Genomic DNA, 16,006 nt, shown 5'->3' with positions numbered 1-16,006 from the left:
TTGGGTGGCCATTTTAAGGGATCTATGTATCTGCACACCAAGATCCCTCTGTTCCTCCACGCTGCCAAGAATCCTATCCTTAATCCTGTACTCAGCTTTCAAATTCGACCTTCCAAAACGCATCACCTCGCATTTATCCAGGTTGAACTCCATCTGCCAACTCTCAGCCCATCTCTGCATCCTGTCAATGTCCCGCTGCAGCCTACAACAGCCCTCTACACTGTCAACGACACCTCCGACCTTTGTGTCGTCTGCAAACTTGCTGACCCATCCTTCAATCCCCTCATCCAAGTCATTAATAAAAATTACAAACAGTAGACGCCCAAGGACAGAGCCCTGTGGAACCCCACTCACCACTGACTTCCAAGCAGAGTATTTTCCTTCTACTACCACTCGCTGTCTTCTGTTGGCCAGCCAATTTTGTATCCAAGCAGCTAAGTTCCCCTGTATCCCATTTCTCCTGACCTTCTGAATGAGCCTACCATGGGGAACCTTATCAAATGCCTTACTGAAGTCCATATACACCACATCCACAGCTCGACCCTCATCAACCTTTCTAGTCACATCCTCAAAAAACTCGATAAGGTTTGTAAGGCATGACCTACCCCTCACAAAGCTGTGCTGTCTGTATTTGATCAAGCCATGCTCTTCCAGATGGTCATAAATCTTATCCCTCAGAATCCTTTCTAACACCTTGCAGACGACAGACGTGAGACTTACCGGTCTATAATTGCCGGGGATTTCCCTATTTGCTTTCTTGAAGAGAGGAATTACATTTGCCTCTCTCCAGTCCTCAGGTACGACTCCAGTGGAGAGCGAGGATGCAAAGATCTTCGCAAGCGGCGAAGCAATTGCATTTCTCGCTTCCCAAAGCAGCCGAGGACAAATCTGATCCGGGCCTGGCGACTTGTCAATCTTAATGTTTGACAAAATTTTCCGCACATCAGCTTCCTCTCTCACTATCCATTCCAGCATGCAAACCTGCTCTTCAAAGGTTTCATTCACTACAAAGTTCATTTCTTTCATAAAGACAGAAGCAAAAAACTCATTTAGGGCTTCCCCTACCTCCTCAGGCTCCACACACAAGTTCCCTATGCTATCCCTGATCGGCCCTACTCTTTCTTTGATCATTCTCTTATTCCTCACGTAAGTGTAAAATGCCTTTGTGTTTTCCCGGATTCCTTCTGCCAAGTCTTTCTTGTGCCCCCTCCTGGCTCTCCTCAGACCATTTTTGAGCTCCTTCCTTGCCTGCATGTAATCCTCTCTAGCTGAACTTGACCCTAGCTTCCTCCACCTTATGTAAGCTACCTTCTTCCTTTTCACTAGAAGCTCCACCGCTCTCGTCATCCAAGGTTCCTTTATCTTACCCCTTCTTGCCTGTCTCAGAGGGACATATTTACTCATCACTCGCAACAACTGTTCCTTAAACAGTCTCCACATGTCTATAGTTCCCTTACCATGGAACAACTGCTCCCAGTCCATGCTTCCTAACTCATGTCTAATCGCATCATAGTTTCCTCTTCCCCAATTAAATATCCTCCCATTTTGCCTAATCCTCTCCTTCTCCATAGCTATGTAGAATGTGAGGCAGTTAAGGTCACTATCACCAAAATGCTCTCCCACCACAAGATCTGATACCTGCCCCGGCTCGTTTCCGAGCACCAAGTCTAGAATGGCCTCTCCCCTCGTCGGCCTGTCAACGTACTGCGTTAGGAAACCCTCCTGAACACACCTTACAAAAACAGCTCCATTCAAATCTTCTGCTCGAAGGAGGTTCCAATCAATATTAGGAAAGTAAAAGTCACCCATTACAACAACCCTACTGCGTGCACACTGTTCCAAAATCTGTCGACCTATGCTTTCTTCAATCTCCCTGCTGCTATTGGGGGGCCTGTAGTAAACCCCTAACGAGGTGACTACTCCCTTGCTGTTCCTAATTTCCACCCATACTGACTCAGGCAGATCTTCCTCGACAATGGAAGCTTCTGTAGCTGTGATACCCTCTCTGATTAGTAGTGCTACACCCCCTCCTCTTTTTCCCCCCTCCCTATTCTTTTTAAATGTTCAAAACCCTGGAAGATCCAGCAACCATTCCTGCCCATGAGAAACCCATGTCTCTGTTATAGCCACAACATCATAGCACCAGGTACTGATCCATGCTCTAAGTTCATCACTTTTATTCCTGATACTCCTTGCATTAAAGCATTTATTTCAGAGACCCCATCGCCTCCCCCATTTCTGATGAAGGAACGTCAGCCTTGCCGCTCCAAAGATGCTGCTTGGCCTGCTGTGTTCATCCAGCTCTAAACCTTGTTATCTCGGATTCTCCAGCACCTGCAGTTCCAATTATCTATGATAGGGTGGGAGCTGGGCAATTTTTAGCATGTGGAAATACAGTGTGTGTGCATCTGATGACATTCCGTCAGTCTGACTAATAGCACTCAATCCAGGCACTGGATTCACTGAGAGCTGAAATGTCTGTGAACAGAATGGACTTTTCCTCTTTTTCCTCTTGGGAATATCATTCCCAAATGACTCCTCTTCACGATAATACTTATTAACGTGTCAGTGTATCCTCCTCCAATGAGTGGGAATCAATGTTGAGTAATGTGAGATCATTTTTTGACCAAAATTGACGGTGACATGAACCAAACCTGCATTTCTCAACCTTGGCTGAGACACCAACTTCTTGTTCGTTCCTGAGGTCAAGTGTAAGGCATTGCTTTTTGAGTGATCAAGCTACCAGGCTTGAATCAAAACACACCTTACTCGCACACTATTGTCAAATAACAGACTAAGGGACGAAATATTAGATTCACCTAATTCCATTGGAAAACGTAACTGACTGAAGTGTTATCTGACTGCAAAACAGCAACTGTTCCAAGAGATCAGAGACAAGGGCAACTGCAGATGCTGGAGAATCCAAGAGAACAAAGTGTGGAGCTGGATGAACACAGCAGGCCAAGCAGCATCTTCGGAACACAAAAGCTGACGTTTCGGGCCGAGAACCTTCAAATGTTTTTTTTTAAAATGCACAATTGGTATAAAATATGCAAAGGGATCACCATGAAAGTCAGAGAATGATCTGGTGGGTCTGTCATATAATAGAATGAAACATTCGCTTAACGTTCAGCGAAAGTGAGGGCTGAAATCCCACTTGTTTAATATGGGTGCACATTGTTGAACACCGATTAAAAATGCACAGGCTTGCGATGGCCGGGAATTGAACCCGGGTCAACTGCTTGGAAGGCAGCTATGCTCACCACTATACCACCACCGCTCTGCTGCTGACAGTGCCCCTGATTCTCAAACATATGAAAGAACGATCATCATCATGACAAGGTCATTTGCACTGGAAGAAATCACAAATGGCTGGCGAAACTCTGAAGGTTTGGCCCCATCAGCATCACTACTTTTCAGTTCTGAAGAACAATAACTGGTTTCGAAACCTTCACTCGACTTTCACCCTACAGAAGCTTGCAGGCCTCAAGATTTTCAACAGTAATTTCTGTCTTTTCTTTTCAATCTCCAGTATGTGCAACTCCTTGCTGTAAATACAACGGGCATTAAGCATTCGAAGGGGATTCACGGTCAGGCGATCATCGACCTGATTCATTGATGCAGAGGTTAGGGAGAATCTTCAGTCGGAGTGCGGTATGGGTACTTCAAACCATTTAGAGGATTGAAGAGGTTGAGATATCTCACATAAAAACACCGCTGTCGCGATGAAGATACAGCAGATGGCTGATGAGCAGATCAACTACTACAAGGTGGAATAACAAGGTGTGGAGCTGGGTGAACACAGCAGGTCAAGCAGCATCAGAGGAGCAGGAAAGCTGATGTTTCGGGCGTCGACACCTCCTCAGAAAAGGGGGAGTGGAAGGGGGTTCTGAAATAAATAGGGAGAGAGGGGGAGGTGGATCGAAGATGGATAGAGGAGAAGATAGGTGGTGAAGAGACAGACAGGTCAAAGAGGCGGGGATGGAGCCAGTAAAGGTGAGTGTAGGTGGAGAGGTAGGGAGGAGACAGGTCAGTCCAGGGAGGACAGACAGTTCAAGGGCGGCTGGATGAGGCTAGTCGGTAGGAAATGGGGGTGCGGCTTGAGGTGGGAGGAGGGGACAGATGAGAGGAAGGACAGGTTAGGGAGGTGGGGACGACCCGGGCTGGTTTTGGTGTGCGGTATGAGGGAAGGGGAGATTTTGAAGCTTGTGAAGTCCACAATAATACCATTGGGCTGCAGGGTTCCCACGCGGAATATGAGGTGCTTTTCCTGCAACCTTCGCGTAGCAACATTGTGGCACTGTAGGAGGGCCAGGATGGACATGTTGTCAAAGGAATGGGACGGGGAGTTGAAATGGTTCGCGACTGGGAGGTGCAGTTGATTAGTGCGAACCGAGCGTAGGTGTTGTGCAAAGCAATCCCCAAGCCTCTGCTTGTTTTCCCCGATGGAGAGGAGGCCACAACGGAAACAGCGTATGCAGTATACCACATTGGTAGATGTGCAGGTAAACATCTGCTTGATGTGGAAAGTCGTCTTGCGGCCTGGCATCGGGGAGATGGGGGAGGTGTAGCACCTCCTGTAGTTGGAAGGAAAAGTGCTGGGTGTGGTGTGGCTGGAGGGCAGTGTGGAGCGGACAATTGAGCCATAGAGAGAATGGTCCGTCTGGAAAGCAGACAAGGTTGGGGATTGAAAAATGTCTTTAGTGGTGGGGTCGGATTGCAGATGGCAGAGGTGTTGGAGAATGATGCGTTGGATCCAGAGGTTGTCGGGGTGGTACGTGATGTTGAGGGGGATACATTTTTAATGTTATTGCGAAGACAGGGTGTGGGGGATGAGTTGCAGTAAATGTGGAAGACACTATCTAGGGCGTTATCAAACACTGCGGGGGCGCAAGTTGTGGTCCTAGAAAAATGAGCACATCTGAGAAATACAGGAATGCCATGCCTCATCCTGGGAGCAGATGCGGCTGAGGCAAAGGAAATGGGAATGGGGATGGCATTTTTGCAGGAAGGTGGGTTGGAGGAGGTTTTTTCCAGGTAGCTGTGGGAGTCGGTGGGCTTGAAATAGATATCACTTTCCATGTTGTTGCTAGAGATGGATACAGAGAAGTTGAGGAAGGTGAGAGAGCTGTTAGAGATGGTCCAGGTAAACTTGAAGTTGGTGTGGGAGATTTTGATGAACTGGATGAACTCTTCGGCTCCTCATGGGAGCACGAGGCGGTGCCGATTCAGTCATCAATGTAACGGAGGAAAAGGTGGGGTTTAGGGCCAGTGTATGTACGGAAGAGGGATTGTTCCAAGTAACGTACAAAGAGGCAGGCGTAGCTTGAGCCCATGTGGGTAACCCATGGCCACCCCCTTTGTCTGTAGGAAGTGGGAAGAATTGAAAGAGAAGTTGTTGAGGGTGAGGACGAGTTTGGCTAAGCTTTGATTTCTGAGGATTGGGAGGTGGAGAAAACTACAACTCATATTCCGCTTGGGAACCCTGCAGCCCAGTGGTATCAATATGGATTTCACCAGCTTCAATATCTCCCGTCCCCCTACAGCATCCCAAAACCAGCTCAGGCCGTCCCCACTCCCTAACGTGTTCTACCTCTCACCTATCCCCTCTTCCCACATCAAGCTGCACCCCCATTTCTTCCCTACTAACCTCATCCCACTACCTTGAACTGTACCCGCCCCCACGGGACTATCCTATCTCTTCCCTAACCCCCCACCTACACTCATCTTTACGGGCTCCATCCCTGCATCTTTGACTTGTCTGTGTCCTGTCCAGCTAGCATCTCCTCTCACCGCCTTCTATTCTCCTCCCCCGCTCTCCCTATTTATTTCAGAGACCCCATCGCCTCCCCCATTTCTGATGAAGGAACGTCAGCCTTGCCGCTCCAAAGATGCTGCTTGGCCTGCTGTGTTCATCCAGCTCTAAACCTTGTTATCTCGGATTCTCCAGCACCTGCAGTTCCTATTATCTATGATAGGGTGGGAGCTGGGCAATTTTTAGCATTTGGAAATACAGTGTGTGTGCATCTGATGACATTCCGTCAGTCTGACTAATAGCACTCAATCCAGGCACTGGATTCACTGAGAGCTGAAATGTCTGTGAACAGAATGGACTTTTCCTCTTTTTCCTCTTGGGAATATCATTCCCAAATGACTCCTCTTCACGATAATACTTATTAACGTGTCAGTGTATCCTCCTCCAATGAGTGGGAATCAATGTTGAGTAATGTGAGATCATTTTTTGACCAAAATTGACAATGACATGAACCAAACGTACATTTCTCAACCTTGGCCGAGACACCAACTTCTTGTTCGTTCCTGAGGTCAAGTGTAAGGCATTGCTTTTTGAGTGATCAAGCTACCAGGCTTGAATCAAAACACACCTTACTCGCACACTATTGTCAAATAACAGACTAAGGGACGAAATATTAGATTCACCTAATTCCATTGGAAAACGTAACTGACTGAAGTGTTATCTGACTGCAAAACAGCAACTGTTCCAAGAGATCAGAGACAAGGGCAACTGCAGATGCTGGAGAATCCAAGATAACAAAGTGTGGAGCTGGATGAACACAGCAGGCCAAGCAGCATCTTCGGAACACAAAAGCTGACGTTTCGGGCCGAGAACCTTCAAATGTTTTTTTTTAAAATGCACAATTGGTATAAAATATGCAAAGGGATCACCATGAAAGTAAGAGAATGATCTGGTGGGTCTGTCATATAATAGAATGAAACATTCGCTTAACCTTCAGCGAAAGTGAGGTGTGGAATCCCACTCGTTTAATATGGGTGCACATTGTTGAACACCGATTAAAAATGCACAGGCTTGCGACGGCCGGGAATTGAACCCGGGTCAACTGCTTGGAAGGCAGCTAGGCTCACCACTATACCACCACCGCTCTGCTGCTGACAGTGTGCCTGATTCTCAAACATACGAAAGAAAGATCATCATCATGACAAGGTCATTTGCACTGGAAGAAATCACAAATGGCTGGCAAAACTCTGAAGGTTTGGCCCCATCAGCATCACTACTTCACAGTTCGGAAGAGCAATAACTGGTTTCAAAACCTTCACTCGACTTTCACCCTACAGAAGCTTGCAGGCCTCAAGATTTTGAACAGTAATTTCTGTCTTTTCTTTTCAATCTCCAGTATGTGCAACTCCTTGCTGTAAATACAACGGGCATTAAGCATTCGAAGGGGATTCACGGTCAGGCGATCATCGACCTGATTCATTGATGCAGAGGTTAGGGAGAATCTTCAGTCGGAGTGCGGTATGGGTACTTCAAACCATTTAGAGGATTGAAGAGGTTGAGATATCTCACATAAAAACACCGCTGTCGCGATGAAGATACAGCAGATGGCTGATGAGCAGATCAACTACTACAAGGTGGAATAACAAGGTGTGGAGCTGGGTGAACACAGCAGGTCAAGCAGCATCAGAGGAGCAGGAAAGCTGATGTTTCGGGCGTCGACACCTCCTCAGAAAAGGGGGAGTGGAAGGGGGTTCTGAAATAAATAGGGAGAGAGGGGGAGGTGGATCGAAGATGGATAGAGGAGAAGATAGGTGGTGAAGAGACAGACAGGTCAAAGAGGCGGGGATGGAGCCAGTAAAGGTGAGTGTAGCTGGGGAGGTAGGGAGGAGACAGGTCAGTCCAGGGAGGACAGACAGTTCAAGGGCGGCTGGATGAGGCTAGTCGGTAGGAAATGGGGGTGCGGCTTGAGGTGGGAGGAGGGGGCAGATGAGAGGAAGGACAGGTTAGGGAGGTGGGGACGACCCGGGCTGGTTTTGGTGTGCGGTATGAGGGAAGGGGAGATTTTGAAGCTTGTGAAGTCCACAATAATACAATTGGGCTGCAGGGTTCCCACGCGGAATATGAGGTGCTTTTCCTGCAACCTTCGCGAAGCAACATTGTGGCACTGTAGGAGGGCCAGGATGGACATGTTGTCAAAGGAATTGGACGGGGAGTTGAAATGGTTCGCGACTGGGAGGTGCAGTTGATTAGTGCGAACCGAGCGTAGGTGTTGTGCAAAGCAATCCCCAAGCCTCTGCTTGTTTTCCCCGATGGAGAGGAGGCCACAACGGAAACAGCGTATGCAGTATACCACATTGGTAGATGTGCAGGTAAACATCTGCTTGATGTGGAAAGTCTTCTTGCGGCCTGGCATCGGGGAGATGGGGGAGGTGTAGCACCTCCTGTAGTTGGAAGGAAAAGTGCTGGGTGTGGTGTGGCTGGAGGGCAGTGTGGAGCGGACAATTGAGCCATAGAGAGAATGGTCCGTCTGGAAAGCAGTCAAGGTTGGGGATTGAAAAATGTCTTTCGTGGTGGGGTCGGATTGCAGATGGCAGAGGTGTTGGAGAATGATGCGTTGGATCCGGAGGTTGTCGGGGTGGTACGTGATGTTGAGGGGGATACATTTTTAATGTTATTGCGAAGACAGGGTGTGGGGGATGAGTTGCAGTAAATGTGGAAGACACTATCGAGGGCGTTATCAAACACTGCGGGGGCGCAAGTTGTGGTCCTAGAAAAATGAGCACATCTGAGAAATACAGGAATGCCATGCCTCATCCTGGGAGCAGATGCGGCTGAGGCAAAGTAAATGGGAATGGGGATGGCATTTTTGCAGGAAGGTGGGTTGGAGGCGGTTTTTTCCAGGTAGCTGTGGGAGTCGGTGGGCTTGAAATAGATATCACTTTCCATGTTGTTGCTCGAGATGGATACAGAGAAGTTGAGGAAGGTGAGAGAGCTGTTAGAGATGGTCCAGGTAAACTTGAAGTTGGTGTGGGAGGTTTTGATGAACTGGATGAACTCTTCGGCTCCTCATGGGAGCACGAGGCGGTGCCGATTCAGTCATCAATGTAACGGAGGAAAAGGTGGGGTTTAGGGCCAGTGTATGTACGGAAGAGGGATTGTTCCATGTAACGTACAAAGAGGCAGGCGTAGCTTGAGCCCATGTGGGTAACCCATGGCCACCCCCTTTGTCTGTAGGAAGTGGGAAGAATTGAAAGAGAAGTTGTTGAGGGTGAGGACGAGTTTGGCTAAGCTTTGATTTCTGAGGATTGGGAGGTGGAGAAAACTACAACTCATATTCCGCTTGGGAACCCTGCAGCCCAGTGGTATCAATGTGGATTTCACCAGCTTCAATATCTCCCGTCCCCCTACAGCATCCCAAAACCAGCTCAGGCCGTCCCCACTCCCTAACGTGTTCTACCTCTCACCTATCCCCTCCTCCCACATCAAGCTGCACCCCCATTTCTTCCCTACTAACCTCATCCCACTACCTTGAACTGTACCCGCCCCCACGGGACTATCCTATCTCTTCCCTAACCCCCCACCTACACTCATCTTTACGGGCTCCATCCCTGCATCTTTGACTTGTCTGTGTCCTGTCCAGCTAGCGTCTCCTCTCACCGCCTTCTATTCTCCTCCCCTGCTCTCCCTATTTATTTCAGAGACCCCATCGCCTCCCCCATTTCTGATGAAGGAACGTCAGCCTTGCCGCTCCAAAGATGCTGCTTGGCCTGCTGTGTTCATCCAGCTCTAAACCTTGTTATCTCGGATTCTCCAGCACCTGCAGTTCCTATTATCTATGATAGGGTGGGAGCTGGGCAATTTTTAGCATTTGGAAATACACTGTGTGTGCATCTGATGACATTCCGTCAGTCTGACTAATAGCACTCAATCCAGGCACTGGATTCACTGAGAGCTGAAATGTCTGTGAACAGAATGGACTTTTCCTCTTTTTCCTCTTGGGAATATCATTCCCAAATGACTCCTCTTCACGATAATACTTATTAACGTGTCAGTGTATCCTCCTCCAATGAGTGGGAATCAATGTTGAGTAATGTGAGATCATTTTTTGACCAAAATTGACAATGACATGAACCAAACGTACATTTCTCAACCTTGGCCGAGACACCAACTTCTTGTTCGTTCCTGAGGTCAAGTGTAAGGCATTGCTTTTTGAGTGATCAAGCTACCAGGCTTGAATCAAAACACACCTTACTCGCACACTATTGTCAAATAACAGACTAAGGGACGAAATATTAGATTCACCTAATTCCATTGGAAAACGTAACTGACTGAAGTGTTATCTGACTGCAAAACAGCAACTGTTCCAAGCGATCAGAGACAAGGGCAACTGCAGATGCTGGAGAATCCAAGATAACAAAGTGTGGAGCTGGATGAACACAGCAGGCCAAGCAGCATCTTCGGAACACAAAAGCTGACGTTTCGGGCCGAGAACCTTCAAATGTTTTTTTTTAAAATGCACAATTGGTATAAAATATGCAAAGGGATCACCATGAAAGTAAGAGAATGATCTGGTGGGTCTGTCATATAATAGAATGAAACATTCGCTTAACCTTCAGCGAAAGTGAGGTGTGGAATCCCACTCGTTTAATATGGGTGCACATTGTTGAACACCGATTAAAAATGCACAGGCTTGCGATGGCCACGAATTGAACCCGAGTCAACTGCTTGGAAGGCAGCTATGCTCACCACTATACCACCACCGCTCTGCTGCTGACAGTGCCCCTGATTCTCAAACATACGAAAGAAAGATCATCATCATGACAAGGTCATTTGCACTGGAAGAAATCACAAATGGCTGGCGAAACTCTGAAGGTTTGGCCCCATCAGCATCACTACTTCACAGTTCTGAAGAACAATAACTGGTTTCGAAACCTTCACTCGACTTTCACCCTACAGAAGCTTGCAGGCCTCAAGATTTTCAACAGTAATTTCTGTCTTTTCTTTTCAATCTCCAGTATGTGCAACTCCTTGCTGTAAATACAACGGGCATTAAGCATTCGAAGGGGATTCATGGTCAGGCGATCATCGACCTGATTCATTGATGCAGAGGTTAGGGAGAATCTTCAGTCGGAGTGCGGTATGGGTACTTCAAACCATTTAGAGGATTGAAGAGGTTGAGATATCTCACATAAAAACACCGCTGTCGCAATGAAGATACAGCAGATGGCTGATGAGCAGATCAACTACTACAAGGTGGAATAACAAGGTGTGGAGCTGGGTGAACACAGCAGGTCAAGCAGCATCAGAGGAGCAGGAAAGCTGATGTTTCGGGCGTCGACACCTCCTCAGAAAAGGGGGAGTGGAAGGGGGTTCTGAAATAAATAGGGAGAGAGGGGGAGGTGGATCGAAGACGGATAGAGGAGAAGATAGGTGGTGAAGAGACAGACAGGTCAAATAGGCGGGGATGGAGACAGTAAAGATGAGTGTAGTTGGGGAGGTAGGGAGGAGACAGGTCAGTCCAGGGAGGACAGACAGTTCAAGGGCGGCTGGATGAGGCTAGTCGGTAGGAATTGGGGGTGCGGCTTGAGGTGGGAGGAGGGGACAGATGAGAGGAAGGACAGGTTAGGGAGGTGGGGACGACCCGGGCTGGTTTTGGTGTGCGGTATGGGGGAAGGGGAGATTTTGAAGCTTGTGAAGTCCACAATAATACCATTGGGCTGCAGGGTTCCCACGCGGAATATGAGGTGCTTTTCCTGCAACCTTCGCGTAGCAACATTGTGGCACTGTAGGAGGGCCAGGATGGACATGTTGTCAAAGGATTGGGACGGGGAGTTGAAATGGTTCGCGACTGGGAGGTGCAGTTGAGTAGTGCGAACCGAGCGTACGTGTTGTGCAAAGCAATCCTCAAGCCTCTGCTTGTTTTCCCCGATGGAGAGGAGGCCACAACGGAAACAGCGTATGCAGTATACCACATTGGTAGATGTGCAGGCAAACATCTGCTTGATGTGGAAAGTCTTCTTGCGGCCTGGCATCGGGGAGATGGGGGAGGTGTAGCACCTCCTGTAGTTGGAAGGAAAAGTGCTGGGTGTGGTGGGGCTGGAGGGCAGTGTGGAGCGGACAATGGAGCCGTAGAGAGAATGGTCCGTCTGGAAAGCAGACAAGGTTGGGGAGGGAAAAATGTCTTTAGTGGTGGGGTCGGATTGCAGATGGCAGAGGTGTTGGAGAATGATGCGTTGGATCCGGAGGTTGTCGGGGTGGTACGTGATGTTGAGGGGGATACATTTTTAATGTTATTGCGAAGACAGGGTGTGGGGGATGAGTTGCAGTAAATGTGGAAGACACTATCGAGGGCGTTATCAAACACTGCGGGGGCGCAAGTGGTGGTCCTAGGAAAATGAGCACATCTGAGAAATACAGGAATGCCATGCCTCATCCTGGGAGCAGATGCGGCTGAGGCAAAGGAAATGGGAATGGGGATGGCATTTTTGCAGGAAGGTGGGTTGGAGGAGGTGTTTTCCAGGTAGCTGTGGGAGTCGGTGGGCTTGAAATAGATATCACTTTCCATGTTGTTGCTAGAGATGGGTACAGAGAAGTTGAGGAAGGTGAGAGAGCTGTTAGAGATGGTCCAGGTGAACTTGAAGTTGGTGTGGGAGGTTTTGATGAACTGGATGAACTCTTCGGCTCCTCATGGGAGCACGAGGCGGTGCCGATTCAATCATCAATGTAACGGTGGAAAAGGTGGGGTTTAGGGCCAGTGTATGTACGGAAGAGGGATTGTTCCATGTAACGTACATAGAGGCAGGCATAGCTTGAGCCCACATGGGTAACCCATGGCCACCCCCTTTGTCTGTAGGAAGTGGGAAGAATTGAAAGAGAAGTTGTTGAGGGTGAGGACGAGTTTGGCTAAGCTTTGTTTTCTGTGGAGTGGGAGGGGGAGAAAACTACAACTCATATTCCGCTTGGGAACCCTGCAGCCCAGTGGTATCAATGTGGATTTCACCAGCTTCAATATCTCCCGTCCCCCTACAGCATCCCAAAACCAGCTCAGCCCGTCCCCACTCCCTAACGTGTTCTACCTCTCACCTATCCCCTCCTCCCACATCAAGCTGCACCCCCATTTCTTCCCTACTAACCTCATCCCACTACCTAGAACTGTACCCGCCCCCACGGGACTATCCTATCTCCTCCCTAACCCCCCACCTACACTCATCTTTACGGGCTCCATCCCTGCATCTTTGACTTGTCTGTGTCCTGTCCAGCTAGCGTCTCCTCTCACCGCCTTCTATTCTCCTCCCCCGCTCTCCCTATTTATTTCAGAGACCCCATCGCCTCCCCCATTTCTGATGAAGGAACGTCAGCCTTGCCGCTCCAAAGATGCTGCTTGGCCTGCTGTGTTCATCCAGCTCTAAATCTTGTTATCTCGGATTCTCCAACACCTGCAGTTCCTATTATCTATGATAGGGTGGGAGCTGGGCAATTTTAAGCATTTGGAAATACAGTGTGTGTGCATCTGATGACATTCCGTCAGTCTGACTAATAGCACTCAATCCAGGCACTGGATTCACTGAGAGCTGAAATGTCTGTGAACAGAATGGACTTTTCCTCTTTTTCCTCTTGGGAATATCATTCCCAAATGACTCCTCTTCACGATAATACTTATTAACGTGTCAGTGTATCCTCCTCCAATGAGTGGGAATCAATGTTGAGTAATGTGAGATCATTTTTTGACCAAAATTGACAATGGCATGAACCAAACCTACATTTCTCAACCTTGGCCGAGACACCAACTTCTTGTTCGTTCCTGAGGTCAAGTGTAAGGCATTGCTTTTTGAGTGATCAAGCTACCAGGCTTGAATCAAAACACGCCTTACTCGCACACTATTGTCAAATAACAGACTAAGGGACGAAATATTAGATTCACCTAATTCCATTGGAAAACGTAACTGACTGAAGTGTTATCTGACTGCAAAACAGCAACTGTTCCAAGCGATCAGAGACAAGCGCAACTGCAGATGCTGGAGAATCCAAGATAACAAAGTGTGGAGCTGGATGAACACAGCAGGCCAAGCAGCATCTTCGGACCACAAAAGCTGACGTTTCGGGCCGAGAACCTTCAAATGTTTTTTTTTAAAATGCACAATTGGTATAAAATATGCAAAGGGATCACCATGAAAGTCAGAGAATGATCTGGTGGGTCTGTCTTATAATAGAATGAAACATTCGCTTAACCTTCAGCGAAAGTGAGGGCTGAAATCCCACTTGTTTAATATGGGTGCACATTGTTGAACACCGATTAAAAATGCACAGGCTTGCGATGGCCAGGAATTGAACCCGGGTCAACTGCTTGGAAGGCAGCTATGCTCACCACTATACCACCACCGCTCTGCTGCTGATAGTGCCCCTGATTCTCAAACATATGAAAGAAAGATCATCATCATGACAAAGTCATTTGCTCTGGAAGAAATCACAAATGGCTGGTGAAACTCTGAAGGTTTGGCCCCATCAGCATCACTACTTCGCAGTTCTGAAGAACAATAACTGGTTTCGAAACCTTCACTCGACTTTCACCCTACAGAAGCTTGCAGGCCTCAAGATTTTCAACAGTAATTTCTGTCTTTTCTTTTCAATCTCCAGTATGTGCAACTCCTTGCTGTAAATACAACGGGCATTAAGCATTCGAAGGGGATTCATGGTCAGGCGATCATCGACCTGATTCATTGATGCAGAGGTTAGGGAGAATCTTCAGTCGGAGTGCGGTATGGGTACTTCAAACCATTTAGAGGATTGAAGAGGTTGAGATATCTCACATAAAAACACCGCTGTCGCGATGAAGATACAGCAGATGGCTGATGAGCAGATCAACTACTACAAGGTGGAATAACAAGGTGTGGAGCTAGGTGAACACAGCAGGTCAAGCAGCATCAGAGGAGCAGGAAAGCTGATGTTTCGGGCGTCGACACCTCCTCAGAAAAGGGGGAGTGGAAGGGGGTTCTGAAATATATAGGGAGAGAGGGGGAGGTGGATCGAAGATGGATAGAGGAGAAGATAGGTGGTGAAGAGACAGACAGGTCAAAGAGGCGGGGATGGAGCCAGTAAAGGTGAGTGTAGCTGGGGAGGTAGGGAGGAGACAGGTCATTCCAGGGAGGACAGACAGTTCAAGAGCGGCTGGATGAGGCTAGTCGGTCGGAAATGGGGGTGCGGCTTGAGGTAGGAGGAGGGGACAGATGAGAGGAAGCACAGGTTAGGGAGGTGGGGTCGACCCGGGCTGGTTTTGGTGTGCGGTATGGGGGAAGGGGAGATTTTGAAGCTTGTGAAGTCCACAATAATACCATTGGGCTGCAAGGTTCCCACGCGGAATATGAGGTGCTTTTCCTGCAACCTTCGCGTAGCAACATTGTGGCACTGTAGAAGGGCCAGGATGGACATGTTGTCAAAGGAATGGAACGGGGAGTTGAAATGGCTCGCGACTGGGAGGTGCAGTTGATTAGTGCGAACCGAGCGTAGGTGTTGTGCAAAGCAATCCCCAAGCCTCTGCTTGTTTTCCCCGATGGAGAGGAGGCCACAACGGAAACAGCGTATGCAGTATACCACATTGGTAGATGTGCAGGTAAACATCTGCTTGATGTGGAAAGTCTTCTTGCGGCCTGGCATCGGGGAGATGGGGGAGGTGTAGCTCCTCCTGTAGTTGGAAGGAAAAGTGCTGGGTGTGGTGTGGCTGGAGGGCAGTGTGGAGTGGACAATGGAGCCATAGAGAGAATGGTCCGTCTGGAAAGCAGACAAGGTTGGGGAGGGAAAAATGTCTTTAGTGGTGGGGTCGGATTGCAGATGGCAGAGGTGTTGGAGAATGATGCGTTGGATCCGGAGGTTGTCCGGCTGGTACGTGATGTTGTGGGGGATACATTTTTAATGTTATTGCGAAGACAGGGTGTGGGGGATGAGTTGCAGTAAATGTGGAAGACACTATCGAGGGCGTTATCAAACACTGCTGGGGCGCAAGTTGTGGTCCTAGAAAAATGAGCACATATCTGAAATACAGGAATGCCATGCCTCATCCTGGGAGCAGATGCGGCTGAGGCAAAGGAAATGGGAATGGGGATGGCATTTTTGCAGGAAGGTGGGTTGGAGGAGGTGTTTTCCAGGTAGCTGTGGGAGTCGGTGGGCTTGAAATAGATATCACTTTCCATGTTGTTGCTAGAGATGGGTACAGAGAAGTTGAGGAAGGTGAGAGAGCTGTTAGAGATGGTCCAGATA

General features: G+C 48.4%; 3 non-coding genes across 3 annotated transcripts; all 3 read right to left on the bottom strand.

Moving 5' to 3' along the window:
• Positions 1 to 3,208: 3,208 nt before the first annotated feature.
• On the bottom strand, positions 3,209 to 3,280 carry trnag-ucc (transfer RNA glycine (anticodon UCC)). Its single transcript has one exon. It is a non-coding gene; the product is annotated as a tRNA-Gly (tRNA).
• A 3,547-nt stretch (positions 3,281 to 6,827) lies between these two features.
• Positions 6,828 to 6,899, bottom strand: trnag-ucc (transfer RNA glycine (anticodon UCC)). The gene has a single exon. It is a non-coding gene; the product is annotated as a tRNA-Gly (tRNA).
• A 7,166-nt stretch (positions 6,900 to 14,065) lies between these two features.
• Positions 14,066 to 14,137, bottom strand: trnag-ucc (transfer RNA glycine (anticodon UCC)). Its single transcript has one exon. It is a non-coding gene; the product is annotated as a tRNA-Gly (tRNA).
• Between the last annotated feature and the right edge of the window lie 1,869 nt (positions 14,138 to 16,006).

The sequence above is a fragment of the Stegostoma tigrinum genome, chromosome 46 (genome assembly GCF_030684315.1).
Source record: "Stegostoma tigrinum isolate sSteTig4 chromosome 46, sSteTig4.hap1, whole genome shotgun sequence".
Lineage (NCBI taxonomy): Eukaryota > Metazoa > Chordata > Chondrichthyes > Orectolobiformes > Stegostomatidae > Stegostoma > Stegostoma tigrinum.
Note: the sequence above shows the minus strand (reverse complement) of the source record. Positions and strands in the feature narration are given on the sequence as shown.